Below are 21,448 nucleotides of genomic sequence, written 5' to 3'. Positions count from 1 at the left end.
CAGGGCTGGATGAACACAGCAGGCCAAGCAGCATCATAGGAGCAGAGTCAATTTTGGGAGACTTCCAGATGTTCTGTACAGCTTTCATTAAACTTCAGTATAGAGTATATTTTCTTCCACTACCACTCTCCTCCAATACTTGGGTCATCTACATTCCACAGTGATCCCAAAAGAATGTTGGTAGATTAGCTAAAGCTGCCCACCAAAATCCCTGTGAAAAGTAACAGATCTTCCTCAATGTTGGCCCTGGCAAATATGACAAGTTTACTTTGGGATTGCCTTTGGCTCTACAAGGCCCACAAGTACTTAATCCTTCATAAAAGGAGGGTGAGACCCTATTCTTTTGAACCTGGGCAAATTGGTCCTTTATCCCCTTCACTGTCACATTGAGTTATTGATGGTGCTGGGGATATTGTTCAGAGACGTTGGGGCAAACACCGAAAAACTAGAAGTTGCATATAGCCAAGGCCAAAGAAAGAGTGGACTCTCTTCATTGTGGATATTTGTCATAGAATCATAAAGTCATACAGCACAGAACAGGCCCTTCAGCCCTTTGAGTCTGTGTCAGCCTACCCACAATAATCCCACTTTCCAGCAATTGACCCTTAGCCTTCAATGTTATAATATTTCAAGTGCTCATGCCCATACCTTTTAAAGGTCGTGAGGTTTTCTGCTTTACTCCCTCCCAGGCAGTGCATTCCACATTCCCATCACCCACTGGGTGAAAAAATATTCCTCAAATCCCCGTTAACCTTTTCACCTTAAAATTATGCCTCAGTTATTGACATTTCAATTAATGGCAACAGATACTTCCTAACTAAAGGGGGGGGACTTGAGGCCGTGTTTCCGGGCACAGGTATGGTGCCCCATTTCTGCACCACTGCTGTCACCCAAGAATCTTCCATCTCACCTGGAGATAGGAACAGGGCCATAGTTGGCCAGTTTCTCGATATGAAGGGGAAATACATTGAACCCTACCCTCACCCTGATGACCACCATGGTGTGTGGCTACTCCAAGTTGAGTATAAACATCAAGTGTCAGTATGTGCTATTCTATCCACCCCCCAACCCAAGACAGAAATCAGTAAAAACAATCATACTTAGCAATGAATGTACTGATTGTAATAATAAGGTGTGGAGCTGGATGAACACAGCAGGCTAGGCAGCATCAGAGGAGCAGGAAAGCTGACGTTTCGGGTCTGCACCTTTCTTCAAAAAAAGGACCCTCCTGAAGAAGGGTCCAGACCCGAACGTTAGCTTTCCTGCTCCTCGGATGCTGCCTGGCCTGCTGTGTTCCTCCAGCTCCACACCTTGTTATCTCAGACTCCAGCATCGGCAGTTCCTACTATCTCGACGTACTGATTGTACTGGAGCTCCATTTTGAGATTTCATATAAAACGGGTCAAACCAGTTTGTGTGTCATTCACAAGTTTTCCTGGTTTTCTCTTCCAGGAGCAGCTGCCACTAAAGATCAATGGAGATAGGCGACTGTCCAAGGCCTTCCTGCCATAGTTCACCAAGGCATTGAAGAGCCCTCAGCTTGCTCGCACCAGTGAATATCTAACGTGAAATGTAAATGGACATTGTGATTGTAACGTATAATGAGGGCTCTTAGAGTGCTGCATACACTGTGTTGAAAGAAATTGAACTGTCTTGTACTTTACCTAAATGCTAAATTTCAATCTCTTTGCAAAATGTAATGATTAAAATAAATAAAAGAACAGCTTCTTCCTAGCTTGCACATGAAGAATAGTCGCTTGGGCTGAATTGCACATTTTCAGGAGTGGGAGAAGAATAACATATTGATAAAATCACCTTCCAGGACAGTCAGTGCATAGTCTTGTCATTCAGCGCCCTCTGCTGCTGGATACCTGAATTCCCAATTTAAATTGAAGCAGTACTTTCTCAATGGGTACCCATGCCACAGGGAAAAAAATTCAAACCTTTTCAAAGCAATGAAAACATGTAAACAAAAAGTTATTGTTCGAAGTATCTTTTCTGAAAATATTGTTGGCCTATGCTGAATGAGGAAGCCAGGGTAGAACGAAGGAGCTACAGTTGGTCTTAAGATGCTTGAGTTTGGAAGGGTGTCAGGGATGATCGTTGATGGGGAAAGGTCTCCCCTTGTTTCTACTCTAGCTGCTGTCCAGTGACCCCTTCCTCCACTGCATTTGTGAACGTTATTTGGAGGAAGCATTGAAGTAAAGCAACTCAGTACTGGGCATCCGCGAGGCACTGTGGGCCATCAGCAAACAGCAGAATTGTACTCCAGCACAATCTGTAACCTGGCACATCCCCACTCTACCATTACTATCAAGCCAGGGAGTCAACCCTGATTCAATGAAGAGTTCAGGAGGACATTTCAGGAGCAGCTTCAGGCATATCTAAGAATGAGGTGTCGACCTGGTGAAGCTACAACACAGGACTACTTGTGTGCCAAACAGTATAAGCAGCAAATGATAAGGGAATCCACAGCCAACCGATCAGATGTAGGCTCTGTGGTCCTGCCACGTGTGTTATGAACAGCAATGGACAATTCATCAACTCGCTGAAGGAAGACACGCAACAAATATCCCTATTGCCAATGATGGAGAAGCACAGAAGATTAATGCAAAAGATAAAGCTGAAGTATTTGTAACAATATTTAGCCAGAAATGCCAGGTGAATGATTCATACCACCTCCTCCAGAGGTCCCCAGAATCACAGATTCCAGTCTTTAGCCATTTTAAGTCACTCCACGTGATGTTAAGAAAACACTGATGGCACTGGACGTCATGGGCCCTGACAACATTGCAGCGGTAGCACTGAAGATTTGTATTTCAAAACGTGCTATGTCCCTTACCAAGTTGTTCCTATACAGCTATAATGCTAGCATTGAACGCACAATATGGAAAGTTGCCCAGGTATGTCTTATTCACAAAAAGGATAAATCCAACTCAACCATTACAGGCATGTTGTCTACTTTTGATTACATGTAAAATGACAGATGGGGTAATCAACAGTTGTTTCAAGTACCACCAGCTTAGCTTAAACCTGCTTACTGAGACTCAGCTTGTGTTCCGCTCCTAACCTCATCACTGCCTTGGGTTCCAAAACGGACAAAACAGCTGATTTCCAGAGCTGAGATGACAGTAACAGCACTTGACACCAATGTCACATTGACCAAATTGGGCTTCAAGGGGCCCTAGAAAAACTGGAAAAATAGAAATCAAGACGAAAACTGTCCATGGAATATAGTCATACTTGGCACGTAGGAAGATGGCCGTGGTTGTTGGAAGCCAGTCATCTCAGCTCCATGACTTCTCTGCAGATGTTCCTCAGTGTAGTGTCCTAGGCCCAACGATCTTCAGCTGCTTCATCAATGACCTAGTCTCCACCATAATGGGGATGTTTGCTAATGATTGCACAAAGTTTAGCACGTTCATTACTCATGAGATAATGAAATAATGAATGTCCAATTACAGCAAAATCTGGGCAATATCCAGAATTGGGCTGACAAGTGACAATCGTGCCATACAAGTGCCAGGCAATGAGCATCTCTAAGAAGAGAGATATTCAATGGTTTCACCATCACTGAATTCCCACCACTGAATTCAACACCATTGACAAGAAACTGAACTGAACAATCCTTAAAAATAATGTAGCTACAAGAGCAAGTCCATCATCGACAAGTCAGGAGTGTGATGGCATATTCCCCACTTGCCTCGATGGTGCAGCTCCAACAACACTCAAGACACTATCCAGGACAAAGCAGTAAACTTAATTAGCATGACATCCACAAACATTCATTCTTATCATCACCAGCACTCAGTAGCAACAGCGTGTACTATCTAGAATATATGGTCCAGAAATTCACCAAGGCTCCTTAGAAAACACCTTAGAGAAAACACAATCACTATCCTCCCAAAGCAGGAGGGCAGCAGATACATGGGAACAATACAAGCTGCAATTTGCCATCCTAGTCACTTACCACAGTGATATGGAAGCATGTTGCTGACTTTGGATGGAAGTCCCAGTATTCCCTCGTTAACAGCATTGTGGGTGTACCTAGGCCAAACAGCCTTGCAGTGATTCAAAGCTGCAGCTCAACACTGCCTTCTCAAGAGCATTTAGTGATGAGTAATAAATACCGGTGTCTCCGGTGATGCCCACATCCCCTGAATGAATAAAGAAAAAGATGACCTCTGGGATTTTAAGGCGGTTTTGATAAATTAGTATTTCCTGGATAACATTTCAGAAATTAGCTAGTTCCACAGGACCTCCACCAATTAATATGTATGGTCTCAGATATCACACAAATGTAAGATTCTGTTGCTGCTTTTTGTCTGGTCACTAGTTCTTATTCCATTTCCAACACTTGTCTTGAGTGTCACGTTTTAGGGAGAGAGAAGCTACAATTGAGTCAGGTCCTGTAGGTGGAGGAGGTGTCAGAGTGTCAGACTCTGGTGGCTAACAATATAAATGGGGTGTTGGGATTGAAAAAAAGATTGAACTCAGATGCTAAAAGGACAGGGCTCTGAGACATTGGGCAGGAGGAGCTAATGGAGGGACATAGGCGGTGTAGTTTGGGCTACTCATTGTGTGGACTCTGAACCTAAGGCTGCTACTTGTTGCAAGCACTAATCCACTGAAATGAATCCAAACATACTAAAACAAATGAAAATCAAGAAAGGTGTATTCCAATCAGCTGATCCATGTTGCCCATTTAAAGCTATTGTCAAAACAAAATTAGCCACAGAAATGGGAGAAAGAAGTGCATATGGAATTCATAATTTATGTGCATAATGCAGTTACCTCCCATTCCCCAAAGTTTATGTCACAACAACTTACATTTATTGTAAAGTATCCCACAATACTGTCTTTGTACCACACTGTGATGGTGTAAAGTGTTGACAGCTTATTTTCATAGCAATGACAACTTTGGATGCAAGACACAATGGACAGCAATGAAACTTAGTCAGCAGAGCTGTACTGCCTGTTTGCAGTCACCTCATGTGTGAGGAACCTTTGTGCAAAGTGAGTCAAAAACACCTAGATTGTAAGGTAATCCCACATCCTAGAATGCTTTGGAACAAGCAGAGAATCTCTGTATGTTTGCTTGTCACACCTGAGTCCTTTTGAATCCCGTGTATATAAGTAGTAATGGCAGTTTAAATTTCCTGGTAAGAAATGCTTTTAGCAGCACTTGATACAAATGCTAGTTTGAATGTATTTCTCACAGTTGCTGGCATTGTCACATCTGACAGGACTAATCTGGAGACTCCAGTTCTACTCGACATCCTGATTTGTTCTCATTGTTCAAAGATGTCTTCCAGTTATATTGCGGCACCAATTCTAGATTAGGCCAGCCTGTGCCTTTCAGACAGTTACATGACACTACAATATGACATTTCAGTGCAAAGGTACAATACCTCGCCTACAGTTACACTCTCTACATAACGGAGTCAGTGTAATCAGTTATTACTATGTACATATAAAGTACAGAACCCAGACTCTATCTGTAAATCTGTGATGTCATAACTTTGTGGATAATTAGCGTTGGAAATAAACTTCAGGTTAAATCACAAAGAACTCAACTATCTGTAATATATTATGTGGGCTAACATATAGAACCACAAAACAGTAGTGAATAGATACTAAAAGTTAATCAGTGGTAGTTAGGCTGAAAAGATACCCAGTTATGGAAAGTGAGATAACAAGGTGTGGAGCTGGATGAACACAATAGGCCAAGCAGCATCAGAGGAGCAGGAAGGCTGACGTTTCGGGCCTAGACCCTTCTTCAGAAATTATGGAAAGTTATGGAAAGTCATTTTTTTCTAACAGTTAACCTTCAATCTGTCCAAGGTCAGGGCTGAAGTTACAACTACAACCAAAACTGAATAATTACAACAAAATCAAAAGACTACAACCTGTACTGAAGCCCTGTGAGCACCCCACCTCTCTCTTTATCTTTGTAAAAAAATGAGAGGCTGCTCCTGAACCAATTTTAAAAAGGCACATTTAAATGCCATTGAAAGAACATTGCTCCAAAATGCAACTGGAGAAAATGTTTTTTTTTAAAAAAACACAAAAGGAAAGTGGATTTCTACATTAAACAGGCATACTTGTGTCCAGAGATGACTGATTTTGAACTTCCATTTTCCAAAGTCACTGCAAAAATAAAAATATCCAATTACTCTATATTTGGTGTGACTACCATATATGGGTAAAAAGCTGTAATTTCAAGCCTATAATTCTTAAATGGAGAGCAACTACAATTTAAAAAAACATTTAAGTTACAAGACAAAGATGAAAAGCAAGTATCTAACTATGGATTGAGACACTTCATATTCTGTCAGAACTGCTGTTAATGACAAAAAGAATAATCAATCATTAGTTCCTGGATCAGCAGATAACTGAAAAAGAACAGCAGGCAGACAAACTTCAACTTACTTGGGCACTGAAGGGTTAAGAAGCATAAAATCATACAGTAATTCTAACAATGACCACAAAGAACCTGACAATTATTTTCGAATCTAGAAGATTGACCGAAAGCTCGAGTGAATTTCAGGATAGACAGGCTAGTGTTCGGGTCATGTTGCTAACAACCAGGTGAAACAATTGACCAGTTTATAAGCAAATGTTGACATAAAGACATGGAACTGGTCTTTGTTTCTAAAACCATCAAATCTTTCCTAAAATTACTTCTGAGCAAACAGAAGGAATATATCGTTAATGCATAATGATCTCAACAGATGTTATTATTGGGTAAGTCTTATCCCAGTCAGGAAATTGGCTTGATAGATCATATTTTATTTTGTTTTGGTTTTAACAAATTGACCTCTTACTGAACCATAAGCATGCAATGCTGTGGATTTTGCTTTAAAAATAAGGCAAACGTTTATCACAAAGGATTGTCAATAAAACAAATCAATCCAAACTATCTACTTATATATTGAAAAGTTTTAAACTCACAGTAAAAATATAATGCTATTAATTCCAAAGCAGTCCTTTTTAAATTGAAAAGAAATGAATCAGCTTTTGCACAGTCCCCCAAATACCTTGGAACAATGCTCAAAACGCTATTCACATTAGACAGTGTTTGCTGACACCGACAACTGTGGACAACTTAACATGTCTGTTCACTGGCGGGGAAGCACTGAATCAAAATGTAGCCTTTAAGTGTCATGCACAAACGCATTACTGCACAAGTGCAGTGAAGTGTGTCCAATTTTGCGCAGGGCTTCAGTGGTGGGAAGAGGGTATGTGGAATGGGAGGAATCCCTTGGAGTCAGGGGTGAAGAGGGCCCAGAAGCAGGGGGTGTATGACAAATATAATCTCTCTCCACTGTCTTCCTTCCATGCTTCCCCAGGCACTGGCTTTCTCCTGGATCCCAATCTCCTGACCTTTCCTTACAATTACAATTTCTCTCCCCACCCTTACAACATCCCCTGGTTGTAATTTCCCCGTCCCCAATCCTAATCTCCCCTAACCCCATTCCAATCATCCCCTCCACTGGTCCCAATTTCTCAATGCAGCCTGATCTCTTACCATATCATCTAAAAATATGTGCTTATGTAATTTAAAGTGTCACCTAGCGCACATGTGCCAATGTCAGCAAATGCAGCTTTCATATAAATATTCACATCATTGTCCCTGCATCTTACACCAGTAGGTTTAAGAATTTAGGACAACACCTTTTTAAACTAGAACTGCAATAGTTTCTTCCTGGAGTATAATACATTAAATAACCATCTCTGGGTTTTATCTGGTCTTCGCTCCAATGACCTAACTCACTCTAACCTTCTCTACTCAGGAGCATTGCTGTATACAGCCATCCTGTTCCATGGTCTTTCCAGGACTAAAATCACTGCCAATGTTAAAAGGGAAACTTAACATTTTCTAACTCAGCCAAGGATGCCTCCTGTCAGCTTAAAAAAATTCCCAAAACTCTCCAATAAATCCTTGAGGCCACATTATGCATCTTGCTGGGTAGCAAATAATGTAAAATAAACAAAAGTCCATTAATGCACAAACCCTCATCCACTGTAGATCCAGGCTTCCAAATCTGTTGTAAATGAAATCACCATGGTTACAGAAATATTTACAAGTTCATCAATAATTTCAGACATGGAAAACACCACCAATTTCTAACTTTACTGCAGAAATCAAAATTTGCAGCAACTAACATTAAAAAAAACATGTAAATTCCACAGGTCATATCACAACTGCTAGAAGAAGGACAGATGTTTGAAGCAATTACAGGCCAGCAGCACCTACACATGTTTGATTCTGGAACAACTAGTGCAGCCATCAACAAGCACAGTGGCACATATTAATCTTGTAAGGGATGTGGCTTGTCTCAAAAAACAATAGCCACCATTTCATGGCATATGCAAGCTAATGTCTACAAGAGGATATTGGGCTAAAATGTCTAAGAAGTCCAATCGCCTCAAGAATTCCAAAGCATAACACAGCGTTCCACAGCAGCAGGTGAAGAAAAGTCAACGAAGGAACAACGCCAAAGAAACCTTCCAAGTTCCACTCTCCATGTAATCATGTCAACAGTCACAGAGTTAACTGCAATGCTGTGATTTGCAGACACAATCAGACAGTACATGTGGTAAAGTTGACATACTACACAGATGCTGTCAGAAATGTGAATGCCGTTACCTCCATCCAAGTGAGATATCCTAAAAGGAATGGAGAGCATACAATAAATGCCAAGACTTACACCAGCACAAGTGCAAATTCTTTATGAGTTGTACTCAGGGAACTGGCACAGCACAGTGCAATCTCCTCACTGACTACGAAGGATCTGACATCCCATGCATTGGCATTATCCATCTTAAATGCCAACACAAAGCTCTCAGGACAGACACCTGAAATCTTTCACATGAATACAATAAATGGGCCCTCTATCACCAATCCACTGGCATGCCAACATCTGTAAATTATTACGATTCACAAATCCATCAGTTTCTATACCTGAGATTCCAGGCTATGATATTGATTTGACACATTTCTGTCAAAGAGGAGCAGAGCAGTTTCAGTCAACCCTGTCAGACAATGACCGGCTGTACCAGTTCAGAAAGATGGGCGGAAATGGTGGCTCAGTGGTTAGCACTGCTGCCTCACAGCACCAGGGACCCAGGTTTGATTCCACCCTCGGGCAACTGTCTATGTGGAGTTTGCACATTCTCCCTGTGTCTGCGTGAGTTTCCTCCGGGTGCTCCGGTTTCCTCCCACAGTCCAAAGATGTGTAGGCTGGGTAGACTGGTCATACTAAATTGCCCGTAGTGCTCAGGGATGTGTAGATTAGTTGGGTTATAGGGGGATAGGTCTGGGTGGGATGCTCTGAAGGTCGGTGTGGACTTGTTGGCCCAAAGGACCTGTTTCCACACTGTGGGGAGTCTATGAAAGATCATCATTGATGGGTGGCCTGAACACCTGTAGAGATTACACAGTATGGAGCTGGAGGAACACATGTTTCTGAAATTCTGAAAATTTCTGAAGAAGGATCCCAACCTGAAATGTCAACTTTCTTGCTCCTCTGATGCTGCCTGGCCTGCTATGTTCCTCCAGCTCCACACTGTGTTATCTCTGACTCTATGCACCTGCAGCTCCTGCTGTCTCCCTGAGCTTGTATGTTTGTTCTGGCCATTCAGAGATGATCAGGATTCTCCAAGAATGTGACATTCAAGGGCAAACAAGTCATAATTCGCACCCTTCATTTCAAAAAGCCCAGAAATAGGGGGCACTGCTTTATAATTAGGAGTGGCCCTCTTAGATTAGAGATGAGGAGAACTTTTTTTCTTTCAGTGGGATGTTTGGTTTTGATATTTTCTGTCTCAGATGACGGTGGTAGGGTCATTCAATGCTTTAAAGACAAAGGTATACAGATTCTTGTAAGGCAAGGGAATTAAAGGTGATCAGGGTTAGATGGAAATGTGGAATTTGAAACACAGAAAGATCAGCAATGACCTTACTGAATGGCAGAGCAGGCTCAAGTGGCCAATGGCCTACTTCTGCCCCGTTTCGTGTGTTCACGTAGAGATATGTTCGTATTTAATCAAACAGAAGGATGTCACCTAGGAATCCTGCTACCTTACCATTTTCACCTGATTAAGTCCGAGGTGGGAGGGCTTGTGGAAAGACTTTCCATCTGGACACTAATTGAAGCCCTCTAAGGGCAATTAATGTCCTGTTGTTATTCTTTTCTTTATTGTTCTTTCACAGGATGTGGGTCTCACTGTCAAGGCCATCACTTATTGTCCATTCCTCATTACCCATGAGAAGGTAGTGGTGAGCCACCTTCTTGAAACTCTGTAGTCCATGGAAGCTGTGTACACCCACAGTGTTATTAGGATTAGAGTTCAAGGATTTTGACCCAGTGATAGGGAACAATGATATATTTCCAAACCTGGGGATGGTACATCACTGCCCAATTATGTGGCTTATGGGCATTTACTTACAGCAGACTTAGCCCAAGTGGAGGCGATGCAGAGCTCTCAAAGCCAGTAAGTGAGATCTAAGTTGCCAACATTGAATTCTATCCAAAGAAGTAATTCTTTACTACATCAGCCATTTACACAAGAGCAGAAAGTGTCTAAACACAATGCAGGTAGTTCTAATAAAACTAAGAACTGTGAATGCTGAATTCTAAAACAAAAACAGAAATTGCTGAAGAAACTCAGCAGATGTGGCACCATTTGTGGAGGGAAAGCAGAGTTGATGTTTTGATTCCGGTGACACTTCTTCAGAACTGAGGTAATTTTAACATTGTCTAATCATATAATGCAAGCAGTTTGGGATCAGCTGTCCCTTAAATAGCACTCCTGATTTTTATTTCATTATCTTCAATCGAAATACAATTGGAAATGTATATGCATCATACCTATTTTATATTATCAAATGAAATGGAGAGCTCCATAAGTCGCAGCTTTTTCAACAACGTCTGTATTAAATTCCTGGTGGAAATCAGGAGATATATACCATAGGTGATTTATCAAAGATCATCTATTTTATATTCAGAGATAGCAGGAACTGCAGATGTTAGAGTCAGAGTCAACACAGTGTGGAGCTGGGGGAACACAGCAGGTCAGGCAGCATCAGAAGAGCAGGAAAGTCAATGTTTTGGGTCGGGAACCTTCATCAGAACGGGGGAGAGGGAAGGGAGCTGGGAAATAAATAGAGGGAGGGGGGGTGGGGTTGGGGAATGTTAGTGGGATGGTGATCGGTGAGTGCAGGTAGGGAGTGAATGGGATTGGTCAGCGGGAAGGGTGGGCAGATAGGTGGGGAAAAAGATGGACAGGTTGTGTCAGGTCAAGGAGGCGGGAATGAAAGGGAGGGTTGGACGTGGGATGATTATGAAACTGGTGAATTCTATGTTCAGGCCATCGGGCTGTAAGTTCCCGAGGCAGAATATGAGGTGTTGCTCCTCCAGTATGCATGTAGCTTCATTGTGGCAGTGCCTCATCCCATGTCCAAACCTCCCTCTCATCCCAACCTCCTTGACCTGACACAACCTGTCATCTTCTCTCTCCACCTATCTGCCTACCCTTCCCACTGACCAATCCCCACTACCTCCTACCTGCATCCACCTATCACCAACCCCACCTACCTTCCCCCAGCCCCACTTCTCCTCCCTCTATTTTATATTCTCGGCCAAAATCAAAAGTACCCCAAATCATTTGATGCACGTCCAAGCCCAATGAAATCTAAAACTGCCTTTAGAATAATTAGGAATGAACTATACAAGATAAGAGATATCAGTAACTCTCACTGATTTCTTTAAAAGAGTATGAGCAGATGTAAATTAAAAATGAGAAGACCTAAAGAGTTTAAGGTTGAAGCATAGAGGAACGAAACTAACAGAGAAAATCAATGTGATGGCAAAGGGAATCATCCAAAGTAAGCAATATCTGAGCGAAGGGAAAACTGCGAAGCAAAGCTAAAAATAAGGGTGCAGGCAGAAGTAAAATCAAAAGGGAGCCATTAAATTGTTAAACATTAAAGCAGAAGGGGAGCAATGGAACATACATAATAAGAAAGAGAAAATGCCAAACAAAGGAAAACTGAATGGCAACTATGAGGTGTGCTTGCTATCAGATGTCCCCAAATGAGGGAGGCGGACAAAGTACAGGGATGAGGAGATGTGAAAATTCTCTGCTAACAATTAGCTTAAAGATAGAATAATTGGCTGGAATTTTCACGATGTGTTTTACTTGTTACAGTTGCAAAAAACAACTTCTGCTTATTCCATTACTAGCCTCTAGGGGGAGATGCTTCAATATTTCTCAGTGAAACGTAGGCGGGTCATTTTAAGCTAACTTGTCAGTCAGGCTGACATGACATTCAGTTTTATATGAAATTCGGTTCAGTCTGTTTGAGTCAGTTTTCCACTGGGAGGGTCAGTTTAAACAGGAAAACAGCATGCAGCAATCTCTAGGAAACATCTGTGAGGTCAGCCTGAAAACAGAACAGCCACTGGGATAGGTGCCAATGCATCACCCAAAGTTATCAGTCATGTGACCTGGAGGAAGGCGGCACTGGCATTGACTGAGTTCCAGAACTGCGCACGGTGCCACAAGTCGTACAGCTGCCAGCAAGATTATAGGCTGGACACCTCCCCATGTCTGCACCAGCATACTTTCCATCTTCTTAAATAAACTCTGTTAATCTAACCCTTCAGTCTAATCAAAAGTGGTCCCATCCCTCGATCCAAAACTTTCCAACGATGCAACTACCTTCCACAAGACCAAAACACCAAACCACCACTTCAACAGCCTCACACCCTCTACTGTTAGTCCATCTTCATTCTGCTACTCGATGCACAAACCTTTGCACACATTCTACTACTCTGAAGACCTTCTGGCTAACCTCCCACCTTCCATTGCTCATCAACTCCAACTCATCCAAAACGCCTGCTATCTATTTCCCATTCTGCACAAAGGGCCAGCTCCCTATCACCCTCATTTTTCTCAAATGCATAGACAATTCATCAAGCAATGCATTAAATCTTGTATCTTGCTCCTTATCTTTAAATTTCTCTCTGACCACAACCAGCACTATTTCTATAATCTCCAACTGCCTTTTCACCACCAAAATGAGCACAGAGGATAGACAAGGGAAATGAATTTGTGATCAAGAACTGGAAGACACAGTCTCTGCCTCTCTCTCTCTCTCTAAAAATAGGACCTAAGCTATGGCACTCAGACATTTTCATTTTCCCAACTCAAAGTTCCTAGAAAAAACTGTAAACTGTAAATGCCTTTAGCTTCCTGTCTGTACCAGATAAATCTTCCCTCACTTTCTACATAATTTCTTTGTAGTAACTTTAAGAGAAGCTGTGTGCTAAAAAAGAAAACGAAATTTGTTGCAATTGACCTAAAGAGGTTATCGAAGAGAGGAGTCATGATACTTCTTTACCTGGTTGTAAATAGAGGTTACATGCAGGGGAGAAATAGAGGGAAGGTACACATATTGTGCTGAAACATGGAGAACTAATGTCTGAATTTTCACGCCCAAATAAGGCATGCCATTGTGGAAAACCCAGGGAAAGTGCTCCTTACACATGTGCAGTTGGTCACAATAACTACAGATGTACAAATTACAACCTGCCCCATTCCACCCTTATCAATGAATTTGCTGAGTGCCAGGTTTGGAGCAAAGTGTTCTGAATTAAGGCTCTGGCATTATCCTGGAAAAGTCAGATATTCTCTTGTTGCCAAGAAAACTCAGGCCTAAGTGTGGCATTTGTGCAAAGAATACCAAATATAATTAGATGGAGGTGCACCATGCAGTTACATTGGCAGAGATAGGAAAATAGAACAAAGTTTCATAGAGAGATTGAGAGTGAAGCCAGATTGAATGGTAAGTGTTCAGGATGTGCCCCTTATAAAATGGTCATGTAGGATAAACACTACAAGAAATAAAAATCAATATTAGGAAATAGCAAGAGTGCACTGTCCTCTGCATACTTTTAGATTCTACTCAGTAAATTTTACTGATAGAAGTGGACTGGCTGCCCATGCCAAGGAGATGGGCATTTCCATAGAGATAGGCCCAGGTAAATATAGATGGCCTACCAGTGGCATTGCAAAAGGGAAGGTTTTATGAGATAAAGAGGAGGAAATCAATAGTAAAGCAGTCCTAGTGCCTCGATGACTTTTCCCGAGGAGTTCCCCTTAGCCCTGTGATATTTTGTGTTAACCTACTTGCTCCAGGACCCATGATTTGTGTCTGCCTCAGCAGTGACCACTGCTCTCACTACTGCAACAGACCCTGAACATGGAAGGATCCTCCAGGCCTCAGACAGCCAAAGACCAATGACCAAGTTTAACCAAGGCCATGGGGCAGCAAGGTCTCCAGTCTGACTCAAATTCAGCTAAATTTGTGATCGATGGGGTAAGTACCACATAAGACCACACATCAGAAACCAAGGAAGAGCACCTGCCTGTATACAGGATTCACAGACCACAAAGACTGCAAGTTTTGGACTCATGAAGGCTTGAAAATCCTTGTAGAACCGTTAGATTTCTGCTGTGGCAAAACCAGAATCCTTTTCATGTTTTTTGGGGGACTGTTTGGAGTTTTGGAGCACACTGGCTCCATCAAAGTGTTTGATGGGTGGGAACACATCATGAGATTGAGACATTTTCTATTGCATCCATTGTAACTCAGATTAGTTTGTGCTAAGGTTAATGATGGAGGCAGCAGTGCACCCACAGTGTTCTGAAACCGTATTGGATTGCACAGATCTATCAGTAAGGGTCATGTGAACCTCTTGTTAGTATCTCTTGGTGCTAATGCTCATAGTCCCTGTAATTCCTCTTAGTCCCATGCCTGTCATCGTCATCATTATCCTTGAATTCCTCATTAATGGAGGAGGCACCATGCTGAACAATATCCTCAGTGTTTAATTGCTCTGCCTCTGTAGCATCAAGTTGTTCAGGGCACAGCACACTCCATTTGTGCAGAAACCTTTGCTTGTGAAGACTCTAAGATTCCATCAGATCTCTCTAGGCCTCTGAACCACATCTTCAGAAGCACTATGTCTTGTTCAAGTTACATTGTGACAGGTTTTGTATCTCTCCTCTACATCAGTGCGAAGCTTCCTCAAATACATTAGTAGCTGGTAGTAGTTAAATGTTTATAGCCAGGTCTTCAATGAGTAGCCCTTGTCACCCCAATATCCATCTTAGAAGATGCACAGAGGTCTGGCACCTGGCATAGGCTTAGTGTGTAGTCATTGTAACTGCTTCCCAGAAGCCGTGTGCACAGCGAGAGGCAGTGCTATGGTGGTTGCACATCAGTTGTACTTGGACTGAGTAGAATCCTTCCCGTTGATGATATCTGCCAATTGCTCAGTGAAAGCCTTGTTGATCAGAAGAATGTAGTTGCCATCTTACACCCGGGGGAGTTCCTGCAATAGGCCTGAATCCAATAGTCTCCTCCCCCTGAGTGTTTAGGCTGGCGTGAGAGCCCATGTACTGGCTGGACCTCCAGAACATGGCATTAGTAACTATCCTGATACAAGAATAAGCATCACAGCCTGGGCAAGTCACTTATATATTTTTCAGGGATCCCACAACTTACAGTGACATGCAAACATTCAGTATCACTCTGACCTTCAACATCACTGACATTTAGTATACACATTTGTCAGGATGTTGAATTCATTCTCTATCATTGCACACAGCTCTGTGTCAGCCTCCCTAAAGAGAAACTGTGTGGTGTGCTATGTACATTTTTCAGACAGGGGCTAGTGGGTATAAGCAGGAAATCTGGCTGATTCTTTTCCCCCTACCTGCTCCTGAGGTCCCTTTTTTTAATAAACAAAATCAGCATACATTTGCTGTCCTGATTAGAAATTTCCACACATCCACAGAAAGAGCAGAACTTCCAGTTCCAAACAGATGAGTGAAATCTCTGTGCAGAGTGCAACATGATGGAGAGATACTTCAGAACAGCTTATTCTGGAACAGGAACTGACCAGGATCTTCCTAATGAATTAGCAACATCCTGCTTACGTGATTCACCATTTAATCACAGTGAATTAAAGAAAGTCCTTTAGGCACAACTTGACATTTCTAAATTACTTTTAGTTTGACTCAATCACATCATTCTCCATAATGAGCTACTTTTTATCATGAAAGTCCTTCCATTTATTTTACTAATTTATGGGATCTGTGCATCATTGGTAAGGCCACCATTTATTGCCTACCCCTTGAGAAAGTAGAGATGAGCCACCTTCTTAAACTGTTGCAGTCCTTGCAATGCGGGTAAACCCACAGTGGTGTTAGGAAGGGTTTTGACCCAGTGACAGTGAAGGAATGGCATTACATAATTATGTCAGAATGATGTATGATTGGAAGGGACCTTTCATTGGCACATTTGTGTGTCCTGTAGAAGCTACAGGATTAGGTGGTGCTGTCAAAGAAGTTGCAACACACTTTGATGCAATACAGTTTGTAGATGGGACACACCTCAGCAAAAGTGCACTGAGTTGGAGAGGTAGTGCACATTTAAAATGGCGTCAATTAAATGGGCTAATTTGTATGAGACTGTGTTGCACTTCTTGGATATTGTTAATCTTCTTGAATGCTGCTTCTCCAGACAAGTGGGGAGTAGTTCATTACAATCCTGAATTGTGCCTTGTAGATGGTGAAAAGATTGTGACAAGTCAGGAGGTGCGTCATTCATTGCAGAACATCCAGACTCTGATCTGCTCTTGAAGCCACACGATTAGTTTGGCTGGTCCAGTTATATTTCTGGTCAATAGCAACCTTCAAGGTGTTGATTGTAGGGGACTTCACTTATAGTAATACCACTGAATGTTAAGGGAAATGGTTAGATTCTTATTGTTGGAAATAGCTATTGCTTAGCAGTTGTATGGTATGAATGTGACTTGTCACACACCAAACCTGAATATTATCCAGGTTTTGTGTCATATGGGCTCAGACGTCTTAATTATCTGAGGAGTGGCAAATGACCAAGAACTAGCAAATATTCCCAGTTCTAATCTAAGGATATGGGCATACGGCCAGGTCGGGACGTGAGGCAAGGCCATCGATGGAACAGCTCAATATGGTTGGGCCTAAGATATTACTCTGAGAAATTTTTAATATTGTAGAGTAAAGGGTGAGAAAGAGGCTGAAAAATGTCACCTCCCAGAGACATGTAAGTTAATCAATCTACTGAAACAACTTAAAGGCATAGAATCTTGGAAATGTTGGATAGTTGCATCAAGAAGAAAACCATTCAGCCCTTCATGCCTGTGCCAGCTCTTTGAAAGAACGCAGCTAATCCCACATTCCTGTCCTTTCTGAACAGCCTGCAATTTCTGTTCAAATATTTATCCAATTCTCTTTTGAAAGCCCAAACCAGAACACACTCCAACACAGTCTCAGGCAATTTCAGGTGGGGGTGCTGTTTAAGAATTAAGAGTTGCTGTTTTAAGATTGCGATGAGGCAAGTATTTTTCTGTTAGAGGATTACGCAGCTTTAGAATTCTCTGCGTCAGAAGGCAAGATGGTTGAATAGTTTTAAGACTAAGGTAGATAGATTCTTATTAGGCAAGGAATCAAAGGTTATTGGGAGTATGGAATTTGAAACACTAACAGATCAGCCATGTTCATATTGAATGGCAGAACAAGATTGTCAGGCCAAATGGCCAAATTCTGTTGCTGATTCATAAATAAATTCCAGATCCACACCTCTAGCTGCCTGAACAAATATCCTTGTGTTAATTCTTGTTCTTAAACCAGTCACCTTAATTTGAAATCATCTACTTATTGACCCTTCTGCCAATGGGAAGTTTCACTTCAGGTACTCTGCCCAAACTCCTCATGACATTGAAATCTCATCTCAATACTTTGAAGGACAGCAATCCCATTTTCTGCAATCCATCAAGTTAACTGAAGTCCCTCATCTCTGGAATAATTCTCATGAATCTGTTTGCAGCTGTTACAATACCTTACATCCTTCTGAATGTGCGATGCCCAGAATTGGACACAATATTTCATTTGGCCAAACCAGTAATGCTTTTATGTAGGTTCACCATGGCTTCCAAGTTATTTTGGACTTCATGCCCACTACTTACAAAATTTAAATCCTATCTGTCGTGTTAACTATTTTTCAACCTGTTCTGCCACCTTCAATAATTTCTGCACATTTTCCTTAAGATTCCTCTATTCCTGCTTCTTTTTAAAAACTGAATCCTTTATTTTATACTGTATCTCATTAGCCTCCTTACCAATATATGTATCTTTTCATACTTTCCTGTATTAAGTTGACTCTAACCTCAGTCCTTCCATACTATCATCCTGTGCGTGGTGTTGAACTCTGTTTTTATTGTCCCCATGGTTCACAGTATTTTCAAGTTTGGTGTCAACAGTAAATTTTCAATTTGTGTCTTAGTTCATTAGTATGGATCAAGATAAGTTGTGGTCCTAATATCAAGCCCACCTCCAATCCATCTGAGGACTGAAGCTCTCTCCCAATCAGCATCAGCGGCCACTGCTGGAACATCACATAATTCCAAGAGAAGATGCCAATGGAGCCCCAACATAAATGTAAGTCTACTTAGGACAAAATTGAGGGGCAATTCTGACTGAGGGGAATCTCTTACGGGGTGAGATGGGGGTTGGAGAAAATCTGGGGAGGAAGTTTTTTAGGAGACCTCTGATATGCAAATTGTGCCCTTAAAGGAGGTAACTCATTCCCCGATTGGTCATGAGTCAGCAGTTTGGACACTTGGCCTACCCAGCCAATGGTAAAATCCCAGCAGTGGCAAGAATAGACTCTTAGGGGATCATTAATTGATGTAATCACAATAGGAGTGGTCATAACAGTGCATTGAGTATAGGAGTTGGGAGATCATGTTGCAGTTGTATGGGACATCCGCCAGGCCACTTTTGGAAAACTGTGTCCAATTCTGGTCTCCCTGCTATAGGAAGGATGTTGTGAAACTAGAAAGGGTTCAGAAAAGATTTACAAGGATGTTGCCAGAGTTGGAGGGTTTGAGCCGAATAGGCTTGGACTATTTTCCCTGGAATGTCAGAGGCTGAGGGGTGACCTTATAGAGGTTTATAAAATCATGAGGGGCATGGATAGGGTAAAAACCAAGGTCTTTTCCCCAGGATGGGGGAGTCCAAAACTAGAGGGCATAGGTTTAAGGTGAGAGGGGAAAGATTTAAAAGGGACCTAAGCGGCAACTTTTTCACACTGAGGGTGGTGCGTGTATGGAATGAGCTGCCAGAGGAAGTGGTGGAGGCTGGTACAATTACAACATTTAAACGGCATCTGGATGGGTATATGAATAGGAAGGGTTTAGAGGGATACAGGCCAAATACTGGCAAATGGGACTAGAATTATATAGGATTTCTGGTCGGCATGGACGAGTTGGACTGAAGGGTCTCTTTCCATGCTGTATATCTCTATGGCTCTATGACTCTATAAGCAGGTAAGATGCAGGCATGGTGCTGTCACAATAATGGACAATTCAATGGGCCCTGCGTATGACCCTGAGGGAGGGGATGGCTGCAGAATTCCAGCTTTTTCTTTATGTCAGTTAGTTTTGCCCAATCTTTCTCTCTTTTTTTATGTACCTCAACTATACTCAAATTCACTCTGTTCTATTACAGTTTGCCTGCCATTCTTTGATTCAAGTATGACTCAATCTATTTCACAGTTGCACCCCTTTTTATGCTGCTGCACTATTCTCTAGCCCTACAATAACCAAACACCAACTAAGATTGCCAGTTTCATGTCAGATGTGATGTTGACACATTCATGCTGCCAACTGGGTGAAGCAATCCAAATTAACTTAAATAGTGAACAAGGCTTTGATGCTTCCAGCCTTCCAGTCTGAACTGGAATCAAATTGAAATCAAATAAGAGAGAGTTGGCCAATAATTCCATCCATTTCATGATTTTTCACTGTTTTCTCGCAGCCTACTCACTGTAAATATGCTAAACAATTCTGAATCCAGTAGGCAAATGTTTCAAAAAACCTAATTAACAATTCAGCATTAGAAAGTAGAATAGAATAGAATATCCCTTATTGTCACATGTACTCAAGTACATAAGTACAGGAGCATAATGAAAAGTTTGCAATGTAGTCCCAGGTTGCGCCATCGTAGGTACAAAGTACCCAGGCACAGTTTTCAGATACAAAATAGAGAAATAAAGGAAAACATAAGGAAAAAAGTAACATGACTTACAGTTAATTACAGTAATATAAAACGAATCCAAAACACTGATTGCATTATTGAGCAAGACCTTCAGATTTGCAATGAAGCATACCTTCCTAGAGTCATTACAGTTTTAAAAATGCAGAGGTCTGGAACACAAGGTGGGATGTTAAAGCTTTCCCAACGATGACGGGAAGGTTTAAATGCATTCCGTATTGCAAAGTGCTCAGAGCACATCTCGGATACTACTTTTTGTTTTATTAACTCATCTTTTTGAGCAGAGATTTTTTTGTGCTGCCCCCCAAAAAAGACCCTACAGTTTAAACGCTAAAAATTAAACATTATGAACGAATAACATGTTTATTAATATGTTTAATATTACTACGATAATATTGTAATTTCGGGAGAGATAAAATTGATCTTATTCTTCCGTTGCTGATTAATTTATGTATCACTTTCAAAATAATTCTTCCCGCAAAAACAGAGGGTTTTCTTTTGAGTCAGTAATTATTTAATTATTGGAGTGAGATTGGTATGGCGAAAGTGAAGGGAAAGGTGTTTTTATTTCTCTTTCTGGTTGCCTGTAAAACATGTGCTCCAGGTGAGGCTCGAACTCACAACCTCGGCATGGCTCACTCTGTACTGTCATATAAGTACCGCGCGCTAACCGATTGCGCCACTGGAGCTCTGACATCAACGTCCAAGAAATGTCCCATCTACCCTCGGCCCGGGGGGTAGGAGGAGACAGCTCGCCTTCTGTTCCGTTCCCCTCCCCCGTCCGCCCCCTCCACCAACAGCCACGAGCGGCTTTCACGAGCCGCTGCCGAGCGACCGTTATCTTCCCCAGCTGCAGGCCAGGCTTCACCGCTCCGTGCCCGGCCTGTACTGAGAGAATCAGTCAGAGACTTGACACTCGTCTCCCAGGCTTCAGGCCTCTGTCAATGCAGAAGGTGGAGAGACGGAGAGAAACGTCACAAATTTTAATACCGTAACAGCGAATTTGTGGTGCGAATGCTAGAAATGTAAAATGTACCGGATTCTCAGTTGACTTTCATTTCCGCCCGCACCCCGACAAATAAAAGGCAAAGGGTTCGGAGCAAGAAGCCATAACCCCCGCCCCATTACAGGAGGGTGCGATACACGGTGGTCTGTACTAGAGAGAAGTGAATACGTGAGGACAGTGTCTGTGAGGAAGATAGAATTTGCATAGGGCAAATGGAGGGGGTTGCAGTGTTTACAATGGGGGGAGGAGGGGTTTGCAGTGTTTACA

General features: G+C 42.0%; 1 long non-coding RNA gene and 1 other non-coding gene across 2 annotated transcripts; both read right to left on the bottom strand.

Annotated features, from left to right (window-relative positions):
* Positions 1-20,736: 20,736 nt before the first annotated feature.
* Positions 20,737-21,336, bottom strand: LOC125483970. Its single transcript, XR_007262853.1, has 2 exons — positions 21,212-21,336; positions 20,737-21,113 (listed from the first exon to the last, which is right to left on the bottom strand). It is a non-coding gene; the product is annotated as an uncharacterized LOC125483970 (long non-coding RNA).
* On the bottom strand, positions 20,772-20,864 carry trnai-uau. The gene is given in 2 exon segments: positions 20,772-20,807; positions 20,827-20,864. It is a non-coding gene; the product is annotated as a tRNA-Ile (tRNA).
* Positions 21,337-21,448: the final 112 nt, after the last annotated feature.

This window comes from Rhincodon typus, chromosome 9 (genome assembly GCF_021869965.1).
Source record: "Rhincodon typus isolate 14 chromosome 9, sRhiTyp1.1, whole genome shotgun sequence".
NCBI classification, from domain to species: domain Eukaryota; kingdom Metazoa; phylum Chordata; class Chondrichthyes; order Orectolobiformes; family Rhincodontidae; genus Rhincodon; species Rhincodon typus.
Note: the sequence above shows the minus strand (reverse complement) of the source record. Positions and strands in the feature narration are given on the sequence as shown.